Source organism: Equus asinus, chromosome 23 (genome assembly GCF_041296235.1).
Source record: "Equus asinus isolate D_3611 breed Donkey chromosome 23, EquAss-T2T_v2, whole genome shotgun sequence".
NCBI classification, from domain to species: domain Eukaryota; kingdom Metazoa; phylum Chordata; class Mammalia; order Perissodactyla; family Equidae; genus Equus; species Equus asinus.
This window is the reverse complement of record NC_091812.1, coordinates 51,739,975-51,762,558: the sequence shown is the minus strand read 5'-3', so window position 1 is coordinate 51,762,558 and position 22,584 is coordinate 51,739,975. Positions and strand designations below refer to the sequence as shown.

The window sequence follows — 22,584 nt, the reverse complement described above, 5'->3', positions numbered from 1 at the left end:
CAAGGAAACTGAGGCTCAGAGAGATTATATCTTGCCTAATGTCACTTAGCTCTCAAAGAGCAAAGTTAATGCTGGAGTTTGAGACTTGTGGCAGCCAGCGCTTGTCAATCACTGCCTGAGGCCCGCACACATTCAGTGTCCAGCACACCTGGCTTGGGTCCAAATGCACCACGTCCAACAGACATGGGTCTTCAGAGCCTTTACTCCTGGAGCCTGGGCCGCAGGCAGCCCCGTAATGGCAGAGAAACAGAACCTCTGGGTAGACTTTTTCAGGGCACTTTGCTAGTTCACAGCAGCTGGACAATGTTCCCTGTTAATATTCGTCATCAAGATCCTCGCATCATTTCACTGTGGTGGCAGAGACTCAGCTCTGGAGCTCTATATAGTTAAAGCACCTAGAGCTCAGTCTTTCAACGGCTTTTCAAGAACACAAAGGGCATCCTCTTGAGCTTAGTGGACCTCTGGGCAAGCTGTCTCTCCCCAGCAGGAAGTATTGCTGGCATTCAGCCATGAGGATGCCCTCAAGGACCCTACGCCATGACTCCTCTTCCATCAGTCATGGGCAGCATCATCTGGAAGCCAGTGTTTCCAGACCATGAGTATCAGGATTTTGCCAAGGTGAACTAGGGAGAGGCCAGCATGCCCTCCCCTGCCATGACCCTGTGGCACTGACTGTGGACAAGGTCCCAGTGGTGAAGGCTAGAGCCACCTACGTCATCAGGAATTCTCCAATCACAAAGCAGACTCAGAAGAACACACAGTGTTTAGAGCAAAGAGCAGGGCTGAGAAATGCTGGCTGCACACCTCACAGAGGTCTTCCCACTGAGGAGACGAAGTACCTTTGAGTGGCAGAAGCACACCACACACTAAAGCTACACAGTGAAGAGATGACAAAAGAAGAGAGGCAGCCTGCATCGGCCCAGTCCACTCTGAGCAGCATCCCCCACTCTTCCCCTAAGCAGAAGCCCCGAGGCTGGTACACTTCTGGTTCTTCCACTGCCTGACCTGGCCCAATCCCAGCACCATGGATTCTGGAAGTGGAGATAAGGACAGAAACTCATCAGATAAATGGAGCTTCTTGGAACCAAGACTCCTCCAGAGTCTGATTCAGTTTTGCCACCCAGGCTACCAAGGGGCCAAGAAGCCCTCTCCAATGGAACTGATCCAGATCCAGGCCACCTGAATGGTGAGGATCCAGCAACCTTCAGGCCACTCAAGGTGGACATCTCAGTGATGGAAGGGAAGAAACAATTGCCGCAGACGCATTGTCTCAGACTTGAATGTGCTCATGCCTACTGGGTTCTAGAGCTCTTTCTGTTCCAGAGACTCTGGAGAGAGGGTGTCTTATTCCCATTTATCCTGGCTCTGACATAGGAAAGACATATTTTTTAAAACCTTGTTAAACTGAAACTAGAGCTGGAAGACGAAATTGGCTTTTGAGAAGCATTGGTCAAAGTTTGTCCTTATTGTGTGCAAGAAGACATTTTGCACTGCTTTTTTCAGACTAAATAATCTCAGCAGTGATGTGTGGGGGGGGGTCCTCATTTTCTATTTTTATATGATTCACCCTAAACAAGAACTTTAATCATTGCTTATTAGGTAAATAATGTTGGTGTTTTTCCAAAACCTGGGTCCCTTGAATCCTTTACTACTGTCAATGCCCCTAAAAAGCATTGGCAGATCATGCAGCAGACATGTTCCCTGACCAGTTACACAGCTGTGGCCCTCTGCGCCCTGTGCTGCACTGTGCACTCTGGCCTGGCCATTTCTGGGCACCTGCTTAAGATCCGGGTACAATTAAAAATCAGACTTGGCAGGGATTTCTCTGCTGAAACTGGGCTCTCTCTGCCCTTTTAGTGGATCTGACGGACCATTTTCCTGCAGCCACTTCTGACTGTAGCACCTCTTGGGCCAGTGCTGTTAGAGGGATATTTCTCTTACGTGTCACACGGAGTAAACACCAGTCTTACATATACTTTCTTGCACTTTAAAGTGAGATTAATTTAACTCTGATTTGGTTGAAAACTTTATAAGAGAGACAATTCAGTGTACTGGTTTGGTATAGACAAAAAGATGCTAAACTTTTTTGAAGTAAAGAAGATGGTAACTATAGTTAGATACAGTCTCGAGGTTCACGTGAAACTTGTATCACCCAGTTTGGGTTTCCTTATTCACCCCGGGGGCTGAAACCCTTTTTTTTCTGGAGGATGGAGGAAATTAAGATTTTTCTGTATGAAGGCATTTTTTCCAAAATGAGCCTCATATCTTTATGTACAAACATATCTTACAAAGGAAAAGAAACAGGAACTTTGCCTTTGAATTTCTACTCACTCTGTGCATGTTCAGCCACAGTCTGAAACATTGTCTCAAACGCCTGGAAGTTTTTCAATAGCATCTTGTCTACAGAAATAACTTTCCATACAGAGACCTCAAGTCTAAAATTTTCAGAAGAGTTAATCTATCTTTGTCTTCTGTTACATTTGTATCTCCTACTTGTTCTAATACTAAAATCCTTACTACTTTCTTAAAAACAAAAAACAAAAAAACAAAAAAAAACCCTGAGACTTTCTACTATTATCCCAGCTTTTTATTCCCTCTACCATATTTCCTACAAGCAAACAAAATTCCTTGTTGAAATCTCACCTCACTCCAACATGAATGCGATCATCTTCATGTTACGGAAGAATAACTTTACCTCTTTAAATCTAAAACACCGTTAACTATAAAGACACACCATTATTTTACATACCATGACACAGACAAGAATGCAGCCAGTTAAACTATGATGTATCATTAATTGTGGGACAGATCCTGATTTTCAAGAGAGCAAAATGTGAAGATAAATGCGTCTTAGAATTGATGAAAGGAGATAACTGAAAATGCAGAGAAATAATTTTCTCAGAATTGGAAATGTACATATGTTTGGTAACTGAACTACAGAAAAAGATGTCAGCATCCTCTTTTTTTTCTGGGAAGGTAAAAACTGGGGTCTCAGAAGGCGCAGCTGCAAGGTGAAGAGGGGGACAAGAGACTTCTCTTTCAATACCTGGACTAACAGCCCACATGAAACAGCCTGGTTTTGTGTAACTCATGGGCTCAACCAGGACCATTCATTCATTCATTCAACAAAGATGTACTGAGTGCCCATCGTTATTCTGGGCATCTGGGGTTAGCGCACTGAGTAAATGGGTACAGCCCTTGTCCTTCTGGAGTCTGAGAGAATCAACCTTGGAATTACCGTCCAGGTGAATGATTTTGTGTAAGTTACTACACTTCAGTTTGTTAATTTACAAAGTGTCATAGTTAACTTACGGCATTGTTGTGTGTTACTAGTTCCAGATTTTGCTTCTCATCAATGTGGGCTAAAGAAGGGAATCTGCCCCAAGAAAGAGGCAACAACTCTGTGTTGTGAAGAAGGAGGTACCGGAGGTTACCTCACTGAATGCAGCTTCCCAGAGATGGGCATTCTGTACAAAATAAGACCCGGTTTCATTGCTTCCTTCAGAGAAGGGGTTGGAAAGTCCAGGAAAATATTTCAATATTCTTAGGACCAGAGGTGGACATAATATGGACTTTCTGGAATCCCAAAATAAGGGAGAGTGAGGAAGTTTGGTAGAAAATGCTATTTTATTGGCTAATACATGCACAGTCCTGCTGAAGTTGCAAAATCAATGATTTCTAATCCTTCTTGGGTGAAGAAGCATACCTGTTTGCCTGGGACTGCCCAAGTTTATGCCTGTTTTCCCAACATTACTAAGATTTATATCAAATGGAAAAGGACATAGAATAGCCAAGACAATTTTGTGAAAGAACAAGGTTGGAGGATTTACCTACCTAACTTCCAGATTTGTCATAAAGCTACAGTAATCAAGATACTGTGATAGCGATGTAAGGATAAATATGTAACTAAATGATCCAGAAACAAACCCTTCATTTATGATCAATTGATTGTTGACAAAGGAGTCAAGGCAATTCAATGAAAAAGGATAGTCTTTTTTACAAATTGTGCTGGATACTGGATATCTGTACGGTAAGAAAAAACTTTGACTCTTACCTCACACATTACACAAAAATTATCTGAAACTGTGCCACATGCCTAAGTATAAGAACCAAAACTATTAAATTCTAGAGGAAAAGTTAGGAAAAAAATCTTTGTGACATTGAGTTATGCAAAAATTTCTTAGATAGGACACAAAAAAACCCAAGCCATAAGACAAAAAATTGGTAAGTTGGACTTGATAAAAATCAAAACCCTTCCCCATCAAAAGACACTGTTAAGAAAATGAAAAGATAGTGGGGGCTGGCCCATGGCATAGTGGTTAATTATAGTGCACTCTGCTTCAGTATCCCAGGTTTGTGGATGTGGATCCTGGGTGCAGACCCACAGCACTTATCAGCCATGCTGTGGTGGCAACCCACATATAAAGTAGAGGAAGACTGGCACAGATGTTAGCTCAGGGCTAATCTTCCTCAAGTGAAAAAAAAAGAGGAATGGCCAGCCCGGTGGCATAGTAGTTAAGTTTGTATTCTCTGCTTCAGTGGCCCAGAGTTCACAGGTTCAGATCCCAGACACAGATCTACACACCACTCATCAAGCCATGCTGTGGCAGCATCCCATACACAAAGTGGAGGAAGATTGGCATGGATGTTAGCTCAGGGCCAATCTTCCTCATATACACACACAAAACAGGTAAGTCACAGATTTGGAAAAAAGAAATCCAGAACATATAAAGAAAACTGACAACTTAAGAAGAAAAACAACACAATTTTAAAGAAAAGAGCAGGAGATTTGGACACGTCTCAAAAAGATCTATGAATGATTTCCCGTTAGAGTCAAGCTTCTCCCTGAGGAAGTGATACTTCCTGGTGACACTCATGACAGTGATGAGTGATCACAGGGATGAGCACCTTTGCCCACTCTTCAGCAATGGGTGAGCCTGATCAGGGAACTTAACTGGAAACCCACCACCCCAGCTCCACACTCAGTAAAGTCTTCTGACTTTGCTTTGGAACACAGATTTCCTATGGTCACAACATCTCTCTATTATGCAAAAACCTTGCTGGCCCTGGACAGATTTTGTAAAAACCACAACCTCAGAGGCCCCAGGAGGTTTCAATCTATTTTTCACTTCCTCTTTTTATGGTGTTTAAATTTTCCAAACTAGTAAACAGGAAACATACTCTGAACCACAACCTGATAATGAGGCCCCAACTTGATAGAGAATTCCCATCTCCATGCCACTCTCCTCTCTCACGAGAACATAATCTCCATGAGGGTGGAATTTTGGTCAGGTTTCTTCACTGACGCATCCCCAACACCTAGAAAATGCCTGACACATAGTGGGTTTTTAATAAATGTGTGTTGAATGTAAATGAATTTTACTTTAAGATCACCCTGAAAGAGCCAAGGTATATGGTTGTTCTCATTATAAGAATTTCTACCCTTCTTCAAATCTTCACACAGACCCATTATTTTAATAGTGGAGGAAATTGTTAAGATGCTAGTTTGACAGCTCAATAGGGACCAAATGGCTTAAACAATATAGAAGTTAACTTTTTATAACAATGATAATAATAGCAGCAAGTCTTTATATGGCTCTACACCAACCTGTCTACATATATTAACTGATAAAATCCTTACAATAACCTTATGAGGGAGGTATTATTAATATCCCCAATTTACAGATAAGAAAACTGAGCCACAGAGAGTTTTCATAATTTGCCCAAAGTGACACAGCTAATTAAGTCACAGATTTGGATTTGAACTCAGGATCTGGCTCCAGAATCTATGCTCTTAACCATGACACCCATGCTTCTCAACTTTTAATGTGTATACAGATTGTCAGGAGCTGTTTTTTTAAATGCGATTATAATTCAGCAGCCTGTGATTCCGCATTTTTAATAAGCTCCCAGGTGCTGCTGCTGGTCTGAGGACCACACTTTGATTAGCAAGGCACTACACTAAACCACGTCTATCGTAAACATCCAAGCTAGCAGGCAGTCTGGAGGTGTGGAGTAGTTCCACTTCTGCACGCTGCTCATCAGCCACAGTTAGTCAAGGGGTCACACCTAAGCTGCAAGGTAGGCTGGGAAATGTAGTTTCCAACTGGACAGCCACTCAGCTAAAACTCAGGAGGTTTCATTACAACATAAAAGTTTTTAAATGGACAAATGTAGATTGGTGAGACAACTAACGGTCTCTGCCACAGCAGATTTAAAAACCTTTGATTATTTCATCACATCTTATCTCTTTCTTCTTAGGGTGATCCAACACATTATCTTCCATTTCCCCCCAACTTCTGCTGACCTGCACACAAATTCCTTTGTGTCTAGAAAAACCCATTTTACCACTAAGATATCTCCCTTAATTTGATTCCTCCAAAGCTCTGACTAAATGGCAAGAGAGAGTCCATTCTTGCATACCCTAAAGATAGCTGGTAGCTTAGGATGAATAAATAATAAACATTTTAAAGATCTGAGTTCCCCCATCTTTCTTTAGCCATATTTCTTTAGTGGTCCATTTACTCTCAGTCTCTACCTGATCCTTAAGGAAGTTCAATGAAGTTGAAAATACTGTCCTTGAATCGACTTATTTTGATTAGTTTCTTCCTCCTTTTCTCTAACTGGAAATGTTGATAAGCAGCTTCTTGGTTTCTTATCTCTATTACAACCGAAGAAGTCCCTGAAGAGGATATTGCGAAGGTAATTCATCCTAAGTAGATGTGATTTGAATCAAGTTTAAGCAAAGAGTAGGAGGCTGCCTTCATTTTTATTGGAATGTCTTAGCCTAAACCTAGCAACTCAGAGACATTTGGATTAAGCAGCTCACACAATGCACTTATCCTGCCAGCAGTCACGGATGAGTTGGCTGGAAGTAAAGATGCACTGAGGAACCGTAGTAGCTTGATAGATCCAGTCGCTTGTGGAGGTTATAAGAAAGGCCTTAGGAGTCCAGCATATCACTCTGGAACCTGGATCTTTTTAAAAGAATTTTATCTTCACAGTTGGGAAATATATTTGAGACGATTGCTCTGTTTACAAGCTTTTGAATTCGGCACAAAAGCCAAAGGTATCCGAAGAAGAAAAAGAGAAGCAGGTTGGAGAGAGGCAGAAATCATTCTTGCTGTGGCCTGGCACCCAAATTTATTACCTTGGGGTTCTGAAAGAGGTCAGTCTGCAAAATCTACAGAACAAAATTTATTAAAATCAATTGAACTAATCCGTTTTTGGGGGGGGGAGAGGGCTGCTAAAATGTAGCCTCACTTCCAGATGGACCCAGGAGTTCCTTCTAATAACTAGTTTTCAAAAGACAGCACCTGCGTGTATATTGACAGAGGTTGTAGCTAGTGGAGAGGCCTGGGCGGACAGCGTGGCCAATCCATTTGTTTTAGCTTTCTCAATAATCAGGGAGCATCACGGCAGGCTCGCTTGGTCTAGCTGATTGATTGTAAAGACAGCCAAAATGAACAGCTCGGCCATCTCCCAATCTCAGTTCCCCGCCACGTATTGACCCAGACCAAGTTACATATGTTACAGTATTTGCAAAGCTGTCACTGTTATAACACACTTACTGGGCACTTGCTATTGACAGGGGCTTTATGAGAACCCATTAAAATTAGAAACCAACTCACCCTGGCCTGTTTGAGCCATGAAACGCTTTTATATGAAGAGAGGGAAGCAGTTTATGAGATACCTACACATTCACACAAACATAGCAGTAACAACAATGACAAAACAGATAGCTGTTTCTGAGAATTCTCTTTGACGTGATTAACTGGGCAGAAACTGGGAATGAAAACAGATAGAGAACAATCTTTGGTTGTGTGTGTGTGTGTTTTGTTTTTGTTGCTTTTAATCTGCCTTTATTTTAAAAATCTCAGAATGTGTGGAGTAGAGAACAAAACCTTAGGCCTTTTCTTATCCAAGAAGAGGAAGTGCTGGCATCTGCTGGTAGAGGTGGGGACTGCACCTTAGCCCGAGTTGTCTCATTAACTCAGGAGATGACCTGGTCTGTCTGGAAACTGTCTGCATTTCAGACCCCTTGGCTGATTTATGGTTAAAGTAAAATGGGTTGTTTGAAATTGTGGAGCCAGCGGTTTGCTTTCATTCCTCTTTAAAGCCTTTGGTTGAATTCAAGATAGATCAGAGAGATCTCTCATTGCACTAAATAAACTTCTAACGATACTGATTGAGCTCGAAGGATGGGACACTATGGGAATGCGGGAAACTCAAGGCCCATTAAATCACTGAGCGCACTTAGTGGAAATTATGATACTCTGGTCACCCGTGGCTAAATGAAGAGCAGAGGTTTAATGAGTTTACCAGGTTAAAAATGAGCCCGTGTCAGGCAGGAATCAGACTCATTAATTAGGACTCCACTTAAACTATTGAGTAGCTTTGCCTCACGAGCAGTACTCAGGTGGCGGGAGGCAGGAGAGTCTTGGTGATGGGGATGGCCAGCTTTGCTCCTGGCCAATTAGGAACCACTAAATAAGGGTGAAGAGGAAGCAGTGGGTAGCAAGGAAACGATTTTAGCCAGTTTTCGCCACTGACCAAAACAAACTTGAAAATCCAAAGTCCTTGCAGTTTTACTTTCGCAACTGATTGAGACATCAGAGTGACAATCTTCTCCACTCTATTTGGGGGCAGAGGGAGAGGGTGTTCCCAGACCACGCACAATCCATAAAATGCCCGGCTACTTCCAAAGCTACCGCTGGTGTGGAATGGGAACTGGGCAGTCTCCTTTGGGAAAGATGGACTTTCCTTAGTGCACAAGTCCCTGAGGGACATCCAGACCAAACCAGTCTGTTCACACAGTAATGAGAAGAAACCTCCATGTCAATGATCAGCAATGAGTTGAGCATTGGGAACTCAGAGAGTGGGCCTTGGAGAAATATTGGCTCTGTCATTTACTGTGAGATCTTTGAACCTTCATCTTAACCTCTTTGAGTCTCCATTTCTTCATCTCCCAAAATAAGGGTAATGATAACACCTACCTCAGAGGGGTGTTGTGGGGATTCACGGATGCTCCGTCTAAAGCATTTAGTTAGTGCCTGACTTTTACTAAGCATTCCACAAATGGAGGTGATTGCCGTGGTGCACCCTCTACAATAAGGTGAAAATCGCTCCTTTTCACTTCTAGTTTCAAGTGTGTAAATCAATGAACGTGGAAAAGCAAAAAGAAAACATAGATGTAAAGCGCTTTGGGAGTTTAGTCTGGTAAACAGCTGCGGGGTCTGAGTGCTTGTTTTTATGTGAAAGGGTCCATTTCTACATCCATAGACATGCTGTGCTTTCTCGCTCATGTCCTCGCTCGCTCTCTCCTCACACCCATTCCACATCCCTCCATCTGCTTTTGTACCAGAAAAGCCTGGTCCTGCCAGCATTTTCTTATAAAGCAAAGGCACCTTATCCCTGATTCAGAGAAATTGCAAATAAAATTGTCATAGCCAGATCTGCAATTTAATGTCTTTTATGCTTGTCTGTGACAACTCAACGCCGTGTTGAATGCTAGTCTTCTGCTCTGGTGTCCTGATTCTTGAACTCAGAGAAAAGCAGCTCAGTTACATGTGTACCATTTGATTCATGAGGACCACTGTGCATGCACACAAAGGACAGGTGTGAAGAAAGACCAGCTCATCCAAGGAGGGATTACTGAGGGGATATGTTACAAACAGAAACTGGACAACCTTTGTCTCCAAGTGGAAATCTGACTAAACTACTCTTTAAGGGAAACAATCGAAATAGTCTTTTTTCCCCCATAACTATCAAATGTATACATATAAAATAGTGACACACACACACACCTATCAGCAGATTAATGAGGACAAATATGAATGAAATAAGGCTTCTAGCTTCCAATCCACCTCCAGCCTCTTGTCACCTACATGTGCGTTACATTGGAGTAAACATTTTATGCCTCATAGTCTAATAGAAACAAAGAGACACGGACCCTTCAGAAAGACACTGTCCTATGTGGGATGCTGCAAAGGCTTAAGACTGGTGGGAAATTGTTTTTCTATCTTGAAAGACATTCCTGTTAATGAGAAGAGGATATATTACAAACTAAACGTTCTTTCAGCTATATATATTAAGCATTATTTCTAAGTTGTACCTGTTCTGATAGCTCAAATTCATTTCTTCTCACTTTCTTCACCCTTGCTTTAAATTGTCTAATGTTTAAATTAGTAGGAAATTGTGGTGTTAGAATTAAGCTCCTTGACAGCAGGGATTTTTAAAAAATCATCCTTATATTCCCAATTTCTAGCTTAGTGTCTTATACCAAGTAGAATCTCAACATATTTTTGATGAATGAATGAAGGGTTAAGTTGTAGGAGCTTTCAAATATCAATGAATTAAAAAGGCTAAATAACTTTAAAAATGTTTTTAAATAAAAGGGAGCAGTATCTTTCTTTCTGAGATATTGACAAAACCGTGAAATGTTTGAAATGATACCATTCTCTGTCTTAGGTCAGCCAAAATATATATATATCTCAGTAGAGAATTATCTGAAAAATGTTCTACTTAACAATTTCAGAGAAGAGGCACAAATGCCCTCTCGAGGTTTCTTTCAGAAAGATTCTTGCTAGCAACTAATAGTGTGTTTTGGGCAGTTGCAGAGCTAAAAAGCACTGTATATACTCTAAAACAATAAAGAAATGGCTTGAATTGTAGTAAAAAACAGAACTAATGAAAAGGGACATACGAGATATAATGAAAATAAATAGTTCTTCCTCTTCCAACCTCCCTCCAGGGAACAGGTTAGGAAAGATAGCTGGAATAGTAGACTCTGGAATAAAATTCTTCCAAGGCAGAAAGTAATGAGGGGTGAGTACATGAAAGCCCAGGTTTAATTGTCCTTTTTGATACAGTGAAAGAAGGTCACCATCATACAACTTTAAATGAGTATCCCAATAATGGAGCATACCCCCAATAGAATACCATAAACTAATACTTTCATATATCCTGTACTTGTTTTGTGAGTAGCACAATTGCAGTGCATTGTACTTAGGGGTATGTGTTAAAAGCATTAATCAGGTAAATGTCATCATTTAAAACACACCACAATTCTTGATACCCTATTTAAGCATTTTTTTATATTTTAATATTTCAAGACCCTTATGAAGATGACCAATAATATCTTAAGCTTCTGAAAGGACTTATGTCTAGTTCTAATTAACTCTCTGATATTGATTTCTAGATATCTCTGGAAAGCTCATTTGGGGCCATTCTTTGGATCCAACCAGTGGATGAGGTAGTGAATTTTATTCACAACTTCACCTTTCCATTGGTTCATCAGTGCCTGGAAGCTACACCATAAACATCCAGAACGTCGCTGCCTCAGGAATGGCAGCACAATAGGCTTCACCTTCTCTTATGTCTAAATTCTTCTTGGGATTAAGTAGGGATTTTGTGACACAGATGACATCTTCCTGGGCACAGCGCCATATGGACATAAATGGTGGCCTTAGGACACTTTAGGGAGGCTGGTTATAAATATCTTCTTACTTCTAAATACTCAGCTGACAAGGTGATTGTGTTAGCTAGGTTAAATTAAAAACACAATATGCCATTAAACCATGTTAAGCTGTCCTTTTCTTTCCCCTAAGAAATTCTCATATTCTTTTGCAGTTGATATAAATGAGCCCACAGCCTGGATGGTGACTCGAGATGCAGTTTTCTTTCAAGTTCATCCTAGTAGAAATGTGGCCTGGATACAACCTGGCTGCAAGTCCTGAATCACAGCCACTGACTCTCCGTGTGACCTTGGGCAAGTTATTTACTCTCTCGGCACCTCAGTTTCCTCATCTGTAAAATGGCAATGATGATAGCACCCGTATCTTTGAGACTTGTTGAGCGGATCATGAGGTAACATTCACAACGTGCTCAGCATGGATTCAGCCATGTACAAAGTGAATGTCACGTTTACTATTATTTTTTCCCCGGCTCTGCTGCTGAAAATTATTAAACAAGATATTTATGCTTAACGAGTTTCAGTTTCTCAAAAAGTTGGCAGAATGAGATAAAATATGTGTAAGGCCTGGAAAACTATTCAGGGCTATGTGAAGCCTTGCCAAAGGCCAACCGAAGTGAAGAATTAGAGTCGTAAATAAATCATAAAGTAAGAATTTTTTAGGTTGCTAAAGGAATTACTCTTTGTTTTAAACCCCTATATTTTCATATTTTTATCTTTTGAGAGAAATCCTCATTGTATACATAAATATGCACATGCATACGCACACATACCCACAGCCACAAAGAAAGTATCCTTTGTGGCATTAAACTTCTAGCAATGTTCCTCATTAGTACTTTCTTGTGTCCATCATGCGTGTTATGGAACCGAAACAGATGTTTGTGGCAGGTATAGTCATCCAATATCTTGTTATATACAATATCCTTAATAATTTTTATTAAAACAAAATTATTTGTAATGTGCTTACAGTAAGTGTGGAATGCCAAATGTCATATGATGGTCATTTTATTTATTTATTTTATTATTATTATTATTATTTTTAGGAAGATTAGCCCAGAGCTAAGCACTGCCAATCCTCCTCTTTTTGCTGAGGAAGACTGGCCCTGAGCTAACATCTGTGCCCATCTTCCTCTACTTTATATGTGGGACGCCTACCACAGCACGGCGTGCCAAGCGGTGCCATGTCCCCACCCGGGATCCGAACTGACGAACCCTGGGCCACCGAGAAGTGGAACGTGCGCACTTAACTGCTATGCCACCGGGCCGGCCCCTATGATGGTCATTTTAGCCCCAATGTGTTTAGAATAGGTGAAGCCGTCTCTCCTTCTCACAACAGAACTCTCTCTCTTTCATACACACACACACACACACACACACCCCCGCCCCCAATCCTCTACAAAATCTGGTGAATAAACCTGGTGGCTTTCTAAAGGAGGTGTTGTTGTGGGGTTTTCCGTGGGGTATGGGAGAGAGTCTCGGGAGCTTGAATGTATGATGTTTCTATACTAAAGGGATTCCTAAAGTGGGCCTTGAGAAACACAGTGAAACGAGGTAAAACCAGACAAAATGGAGGCTCTCGGATGCCGTGCCATCAAGCTTGGAGCCAGCTCATCAACACTAAAGATGCTGATGACTCAGGAAATCAGAGAAGAAGGCTTCCAGTTTCAGTCTCCCGGGACAGGTTGGCCTCAGAGATTTATTTTCAGATCCTCTTTTATTTGTCTCTGCTACATAGTAAAACTTGGGTGGGCAAAATTCTCCCCATTCCAGGGACCCTGTATAGGCTGCTGTAGGATTTTATGGGACTGATACTCTGTCCTTTTTTAGAGGGCCATTTATGCCCAGTGTCTTTCCTCCTCTTAGCTAGTGTACATCAGTCTCTAAATCTTCCTCCCCCACCTTTGAAAATTTATGGCAGCTTTCAGCCAGGCTTGGCTTAAAGCCATTGACCTCCGTGGCCTGCGTTATTGACCAGAACACGGCATCTTCTGCCCACATAATATATGTCTCTTTATCTCCCTGAAAGGAAAGGAAATGACTCTTGGAATGGCCAGGAACACAATAAAAATGAGAGAGGCTTTCCCGTTTTTTTGGTCTGTGGTGTTTGGCTTTACAAAAAGCCATGCTGGGATCCGTGTGTGCGCTAGGCAGTCCTTTGAACAGGGCAGTTGAGAGGGTACCCTTGGGAGCAGCATTGCAGGACAGAAGGCCTGTCCCAAATAAAATTGCCATTTTGTGAGTTCTCACCTTGAGTGTGAATGCAATGGCCAGCCCTCTGTCAGCAATGCCTCAGAACTGATCTGTAGACTCACTGACAGAGGAAGCCCATGGAGAATCTTGTGAAAAACACAGCAGGATTCACAGATCCCGCATGCCATTTGGGGTGGAGGGTCATAGTGGCATAGAAGGCTGGAGCTGGGAGACCCATGAGCCCTCATCTAGTCCAAGCTCCTAAATTTGCAAAAGAGGAAACTGAGGCCCAGTGAGAAAATACAACTTATCCAAGGTCACTGAGCAAACAGGTGATAGAAATGGAATCCACCACTAACATGCAGCATTGTATGACCTTGTCCTTCAAAGCACCCCCCAACTACTAATTCTCCACCAAATAAAGACACAAAATACAGTGTCAAAGCAAGGCCTATAGATAACAGTCAGCAAAAGCCTCTTGCATGCCCCTTTGAGGTATTATTTTGGAAATCATGTTCTCAAGAATCCTCAGCTGCCCTGAAAACTGGATACCAGATGCCTCTTGCTATCACCTGCAGACAGGAGCTGGGAGCAGCCCCCAGAAAAACCCTCAAGGAAAACAATGCAAAAAGTGGCACTTACAGCTTTGCAGCCTTGGACGAGTTTCTTACCCTCTAACCCTTTACTTCCATGAGTACAATGGGAACAGAAGGGCCACCCCTCCCCAGGGTGTTGTGAGGAGTGAGATGGCTGGCACGGAGAAGTGCTCCATCAATTCAAGGGCTATTGTGACCGCCTGGGGTCGAGAAAAACTGTGTCGGAGGCATGTGCTTCAGCAAAACACTCAACATGAGCTGGAGCATTTTATCTGAGTATGCCAGGGCTTTCTGGGGAAGGACTTTGGCAGAAGTCATGATTTTTCGCAGAGCTGTAATTCACTAAGACCTGGCTGCTTCTTTTCTACCTACAGCATTAGTACTCAGAGAGGTTTAAAGTGCAGAGGGCCTAGGTGGCACCATACTCCTTGCAGAACTCCAGATGTGTTGATAGACTCAGTCCTGTTACACAAACTAGAATCCAGAAACAAGATTACTAGCAGAAGACATACACTATCTACCTACTTATCTATGTGATCTACCATAAGCAGTGACATGAACATGAAAAAAGTTAACAGGACTTGACACAGCAGGCTCCTTATGAGTTTTTCCATTTTCTATCATCATTTGATCACCGCGTGTTCGTAAGTTTTGTAAGCAGTCTCAAGGAGAAAAGCTGTAGCAGATGCCAAAGTCTTAAGTAAAATGTGTAGAGGGAAAACTTTGAGAAAATTCTATCCGGTAACATTTTTTTTTCCTGGAAATTTGGAAAAGATATGCGTTATTGAATATCAGTGATAAAACATCTCAGCCTGGCTTACATGACACCCAGGATCAACGGAGCAATCTAAGAACCATGGCACTAGAGGGTTAACAAACTAGGCGGAGTCATATTTCCTGGTCATCTAAGCATCGAAATAAGAGGAAGAGAACCAGAGACTTACAGGTCCAGGTGAGTTTTCAGTGTCTTGACTAACTGAAAATATTAAAAAATACGAAGCAAAAGGCCTATAGTTAATTCTTTAATTTAAGACATTTTAATAAGCCATACTTTTATTTATGACCACGAAATTTCTCTCTCAAAACTGAAAGAATGTGTCAAAGCATTGGGACATTAATAGGAGACTTAGAACCATGGCTACATAAGTCAAACGGGACCTTAAAATATTTCTATCCTGTTTAGAATCTCTTTCAGTTTGCTCAGATTTTTCTTCCGGAAAATAGCATATTAATGAGCCTAATAATTCATCCCTAAAAATTGAGTTTCTACATCACGTTTTAAAAAGTGGATGTCCAATAGTAGGGAACTGGCTGCATAATGCAAATATATACCAAATGATGGGTTATGCGGACTTTAAAAAAGGGTTTCTGCAAGAATGTCTAATGACGTGGAAAGATAGACACTGTATTAAGGGAAATAGTCCCTAAGAGGGTATGTATAATATTATTTCATTTTTAATCTATCTATATATACGCATAGAAAAAAACTCACTAAATGGCTAATAGTGCTAATGCTATTAATAGCTGTTTCATTTTCTCCTTTTCATATATTTGCATTTTTAATAAACATATTACTTTTGTAATAACCAAACCATAACTGTTAGTGTAAAAATTAACTTTCTGTGCAATGCTATTTAATTGCTGAAGTACCAGAAATATAACCATTTCACCTAGAAGGCTGTCTGTCCCCCTGCGTGAATGCTCAAGACCCCATTAGAACACAGCTGCTCTGTCCTGAGAGAGGCATGGGAAATGTGTACACACATATGTGGCTGTGTTGACAACAGTACTGTATGTTTGCATAGTCACAAATGTCATAGACAAAATATCTAGCTTTCAACTTGACTGGCTGTTAGGGGCCATGGATGACTTCCAACAGACAGCACTGGTTACCTGCGATCCAGGTACGCATTGGAAAGTAGAGTTGCAAGATCCTTGTCGCCTAATAATTTTCAGCAGTTCAGTTGAGAGAAATTGTTTTAATTTTTAAAAATAAAAAAAAAATGATTCTGTTATTACAAAACTACATCTACTTTCCCAAACATTCTAAAGTCTTATCTCCAGATCAAGCAGGTGGCTGAGTTCCCATAGAATTCTTTAGCTGACTTACAGTTGGGTGTGACACTAACTATGTGGGTTGAGAATCATTCTAAGAAAAAAAAAATTTTGATACATCTCAAAGACGTTGTTGAGGATGTTAATGACATCTCCATGACCTCTTTAGGAAAACCCCAGGAAGAAAGTTCATTCCGACATTTTAATAGCAAAGAGCAGGCAAAATTCTCCCTAAAGAATTCGCTTGTTTTCATCTTGTGGATTTTACGAATCCACTGAGCAGGGATCCCTTTTCTAGTTGCTCTTGCACAGCTCGGAGCCAAATGCGTGGCCCAGCTGCGGCAAATGTGCGAGTCAATGTGGTGGGTGTTTTTAAACCTAATTCTTGACTCCATTTTATGTTCCTACCATGTTTTCCTTTCTCTCTTTTTTGTTTCTTGCTTTTAAAAAAAAATCCACTAAAGTCATACATGTGCGTGGGAACAAATCAACAAGGACAGAAGAAGTTTAGGGGGAAAAGCAGCACCTCTTGCCCCTCTGCCTCCCCTCAGCCCCACTCTCCAGATTCAACGTCTTTTAACTGTTTGTGTTTAGCTCCTTTATCAGTTACCTCCATAAATCTAGATAAGAGGCTTAACCTCTTTTTCTCCATTTATCAACTTGAGATAATATCTCCAGACACCTTAATATGAAAAGGGAGGATTTCGCTCATTTACCCTAAACCTCCTCCTCTTCCAAGTGTTTTATATTTATATTATTATTTTCAGTTCCTCTACAATTCTTACCTTTGCAACTTTAAATAACATATAAACCTTTCCATCACGAAGCCCCCTTCCCAGGTTTTAATCATTTGTACTATTGTGAGCTGCCTAATTTTAAGAAGTGAAGACAACAAACAACACAAATGCTGGAACAATAAGGCCAAAAAGGCTGATGAATCCCAAAGCTAAATCGTCAAGGAGCCCTAGAAGTTATGAAGGATGATAAAACAGGTTAGGTTGCTCTCAGATACATCATGGCACGCTCTAAGTTTTATTATGGTGTCAGCCTCATTTACGGCTAAACGTAACATTTGAGCCTAAACTGGAGCTCAAACAATGAGTCGCAGACATTTACCCAGAAACCCACCCAGGTGAACTCCTTTTAGATCTTTTTGTGGAGACTTGCAGCCTTAGGTCTCAGAGTTTGTCTTTCCCCAAATTTTTAAGGCAATTGCTAAATACTCCTTTTCTGTAGAAAAGCTCTTCTCCTTGTCTCCTGTTGCCTCCCATCCAGAAGTTGCTTTGAGGGCTAAGGATGACGGGCTGTGTTGACTTCAGTCAGCAGGGCGGGGTGTACGGGTCTAACTCCGTGAACGCCTCGCTGTGGTTCAACTTGGTAACGCCCCTCCCATGGGCTCTTCACATTGGGAGCCACATCAGACACAAGGGTGACCTGGCCGAAGAGCAGGTAGGACAGCTTCGGCAAAGACAACAAGGGCAGCGAGCAGGACTTAGCCTCCCACGCCATTCAGCACCAGCCACGCCCTGGACAGACAATAGGCCAGGTCCTGAATGAAAATACAGGGGCTGCTAATAAATCAGACAAGAATTAGCCCCGCCCCCTTGTCTCTCCCGGGGCGGGCGCGGCGGGCAGAGTTGAGAGGAAGCCGAGCAGGAGCCAGGGGACGTGGGAGAAGGGTCAGGGCAGCAGTGAGGCTGTCAGAACTGCCCAGGTGTCACAGCAGGGATCTACAGTGGCAGGTGGAGGCTCAAAGAAGGAATGGCCGCAGGGCAGGATTCTCAGGTGGGCATACGCATGGCTTTGAAAAATTATGTTTAATGTTATAACATTATTTTGTGTATGAGAAACATTTTTTAAAAAAAAGAAATTTATGAATACCTTGCTCAGAAATTTCTTGAGTGAAACATCAGAAGTTAGAAAAAGTTGACAGGCACTGCTGTGGGGAATCTGTGTACTTAATTAAGAATACCTAAATAAATCCTTTGATTCAAATCTGCCATAACTGATTACATTTGCCTGATCTTAATTCTCTAGTATGATAGGAAAATTTATAATGCATCATTTTAAATACCACAACATCGCTTAAAAAAAAAACAAAACTAACCTTATACCAGGTCTGAGCTTGTGCCCTGGGCAAGTGAATGAGTCCAGTGGTGATGGAAGTTGGGTAGGGGTGAAGGGTGGGGTGGCAGGAGCCGTGGCAGCTTCGTTTTCTAATTTCTATTAGAATGGCCGATTAGTTTGTATTTTCCACACAGTAGAAATACTCTCAACCCTGCTGCTCTTAAGTGTTGTTTTTCCTTTTTTGCTTTTAGTTCCTTCGGACCCCCTAGAGCGACCCTCAGCCCACCCAGAACTGAAATCTTCGTATGCAAGGACCTGGTGACCACCAGAGGCCTTAAACTTTGGTTTGTTTAATCATCATCCAGCAAGGTTGTTAAAAATGCACATTTTTGTGCTAGAACTCCTGTCTCGCCTTCCTTGTCCCCAATATAGTAGGTCAGGGTCGAGGCTGGGCAATCTATTTTTACAAGCAACTCAAGTGATACAAATGCAGGTGGTCTTCAGCCCAACACAGAAATGTTTTTCACCCCACTCTGTCCCTACCCTACTCCCACGGCTAAAGGAGGAAAGAACCTTTACCACCAGGAAAACAAAATTCCAGGGCCACGAGGACGACCAAATCTCATCTCTCTCAAATCGCTCCTTCACCCCAAACCCCCACGTTTAAAATCTTCTTTCCCACCACCTCCTCCTCCTCTCGATAGAGAAGAAGCAAGCAGAAATGGACTTGCCACTCTGGCCTCCACACACCACACCCCCAGGAGACACCCCCCGCCCGCTTAGTTAATTAACCACTCTTAAGAGGCTCTGATCACGCAAAAGAGAAAGTTCCCTGTCTTTAAAACTCGCCGGGAAGTCCAGGCTAACATTTCCTCTCGGAAAGCTCTTCGCCACGATTTTCCCAGGGCTGCACTTGAGTGAAACCCCCAAAGGAAATTACCACTTAAATCAGGCAGGATGTGCCGGCCGCCTGTTTGGCCTCGGCTGCGCCCGCCGCCGGGCAGGCAGCGCAGGCGGCTAACGAGCCCGGCTAGGGGCGCCCGGGCGCGCAGGGTTGGGGGCTCAGGGGGCGGGGCCTCAGGCTCAGGGGCGGGGCCGGGATGCTGGGTGCAGGTGCTTGGGGCCGAGATGCTCTTACACTCTGGTGGGAGTGAGCGCCTGGGGAGAGACAGGCCTGGGGAGACCACGGCAACAGCTGCTCCTGGGAAGTGGGGCCGTCTGCTCTGGTCCTGCTAAGTCCTTCCCTGACCTGTCTGGTGATGACCTGTCAGGTGAGGAGACCGAGAAAATGGTGGGCCTGCTTTGGGGCCCGGTCGCGGCATCTTGGAACCTGCCGGGATAGGTGCAGAGCCAGACCATAGGCTCCATGGAAGCAAGAACAAAATCTGTTTTGGTTTTTTCCCCCTCTTTTTGAGATATAATTCAAATACCATGAAATTAACCCTTTTAAAGCATACTGTTCAATGGTTTTTAGCATAATGAGGAGGTTGGATAACCATCACCGCTCTAATTCCAGAACATTTACATCACCCCCAAACGAAACCCCTGTACCCATTAGCAGTAACCCCCCAATCCCTCCTCCCCAAACTACTAATCTGCTTTCTCTCTCTATGGATTTGCCCATTCTGGGCATTTTATATAAATGGAATCATACTCTACAGTACTCACCCCTTATCAGGATATGTTCCAACACCCCCAGTGGATGCCAGAAAAGCTGGATAGTACTGACTGCTATATATAATATGTTTTTTCCTATATATACATACCTATGATAAAGTTTACTTTATAAATTAGACACAGTAAGAGATTAATGGCACTTTGGGGCCATTATTAAGTAAAATAGGGGTTACTTGCACACAAATATGGCAATGCTGGCACAGTCTCTCTGATAACCAAGACAGCTACGAAGTGACTAACAGGTGGGTAGTGTAGACAACACGGATGTACTGGACAAAAGGATGATTCACATCTGGTGGGAGATTTCATTTTGCTACTCAGAAAGGCAAGCAGTTTAAAACGTATGAGTTATTTCTGGAATTTTCCGTTTAATATTTTCAGACTGTGGTTGACTGTAGGTAACTAAATCCCAGAAAGTGAAACCACGGATAAGGCGGCACTGCTGGATGTGGCTTTTTGCATCTGGCTTCTTTCACTGAGCATATTTTCAGGATTCATTCATGTTGTAGCCTGAGTCAGTTCTTCATTCCTTTTTATTGTGAAATAATATTCCACCGTACGGATAGACCACAGTTTGTTTATCCATTCATCAGTTGATGAACATTTGGGCTGTTTCTACATCTTGACTATTATGAATAATGTACATGAAGATTCATGTGTAAGTTTGTAAATGGACGTTTGTTTTCATTTCTTTTGAGTATACCTAGGCGTGGACCTGCTGGGTCACATGGTAACTCTATGTTGAACTCTTGAAAGGATCTGTTTTTACCCACAGCTGCAGTTCCCACTTGATAGTCCGGCCCCTGGCATGTTCCCTGACAAGTGGATGAATGAATTAAATGGATGAATGAATGAATGAATGAAATTAGGAATCAAATGAGTGAGAGTATGAGTTTTTGTGTGAAAGCATTTTATACTCTATTACAAGCAATACACATGGGATTTATTGTTATTCTTAAGTAATGATACCAAAAGTTCCTAGCCTGAGATCTATGGAAGAGCCACAGGTGGGCGGGGAACCCTCAGAAATGGTATGTAGACTTCTTTGAGTATGTGCACATGCAGTGTTGCCTTTAGGTCAGGCAAGAGGAGTGCCTTAGAGTGTCCTGCTCTGACTGTGTCCCTCTCAAAGGGCCATGGTATCCGAGAGGCCGAGGGAATGCGCCCACCACAAGTCGGCTCCCTCCTTTTGCGGCACACAATTCTGCTCCTAGATCCTTGGAATTCCCAGCCTCGAGAGCCAAAGGCTCTTCCTCAAGTCCTGAGGGCAATCCATGCCACCCTGTCAAAAGATGGCTGTAGACAGAGGCACAGGCAGAGGTGGAACCTGCAAGGCAGGATTTTATAACACAGGTACCAAGAAGGCCCCCCACAGGGAAAGATGGAGCCAGCGATGGAAAGAGAAGAGGGGAAGGCAGGCTGTGGGCCGAAGGTTAGCAACTGAGAGGCGAGGATCAGCTCCACCCCAACCCCTACTTCCCAGTAAGAAACTCCAAGAATTCTAAATTCAAGCCTGGCTCTCTAGGGTTAGGTTCTTTTGAAGAGCTTAAAAGTGTGACAGCATCAATGACGTTATGGACAGAGTAGCACTGGGTGGGATGAGGGAAAACCTTGTGGCATATGGTATGTGGACCTCCATTTCCATTTCTGCTCTTGTCCCAGGCCTTGTTGTGTGTGTTAGGGAGGACCCATGCACAGGGATATATTTTCAAAGAGAGGGTATAAAGCTGTCATCAGATTCTCAAAGGCCTCAACAAGTCTGAACCACAATGGAAAGAGTTGAAAACTAAAGGGACTATCAGAACAGAAGTCAGAAGGTCTGAGTTCTTGCCCTTCGTCCTCCACATACAAGCTGGATGAGTTTGGGTAACTTCTCGTGATCTTAGTCACCCATACAATGAAACAGAAATAATCATTTTATGCCTTAAATATTGCCAAAAATCATGAAGGAACGCAAGGTGTCACTTTCATATATGTTTCCCCACTTTCCCTTTCTGTGTATATCCCCTTCCTTAGCAAACCCATAAAATTATCAATTTTGTCTCATAACATTACTACAGGCTAAATTTCACTACAACATTACAAAAGATTCATGCATGATAAAATTGGATTACGTAATTTGTCCAGTTATTCAGTAGTCAATTAGTGGCAGTTAAAATAGATATAACCAGGAATTCCGACATTCCTTCCCAAGCTTTCATCTCTACACAGTAGCCTCTCATCTAAGACAGAGAAAAATTGACCATTTCAGAACAGAAATGCTTTTTCTGATAGCTTTGACTGCCTTAAATGGATTCCCTTTTCTCTTATAGTTCAGTAATATTTTTTAGAGTCTCTCCAAATGAATTTATTCATAGTGTTTGTTAGTTCCTTTTCTCTTACGTTTAATGGAGCCATGAATATTGTGGTATGTAAATATATGAGAAATTTCAGGTGTTGGCCATTACGGCTGATATATGACGGGTAACTTTTTACTAAATTAAGAAAACTGATTCACTTTCTGCATAAGGAGAAAAGCTAAATCTC

General features: G+C 42.2%; 1 pseudogene; it reads left to right on the top strand.

Moving 5' to 3' along the window:
* Window positions 1-537: 537 nt before the first annotated feature.
* Window positions 538-1,306, top strand: LOC106834213 (putative monooxygenase p33MONOX pseudogene; annotated as a pseudogene).
* The last annotated feature ends 21,278 nt before the right edge of the window (window positions 1,307-22,584 follow it).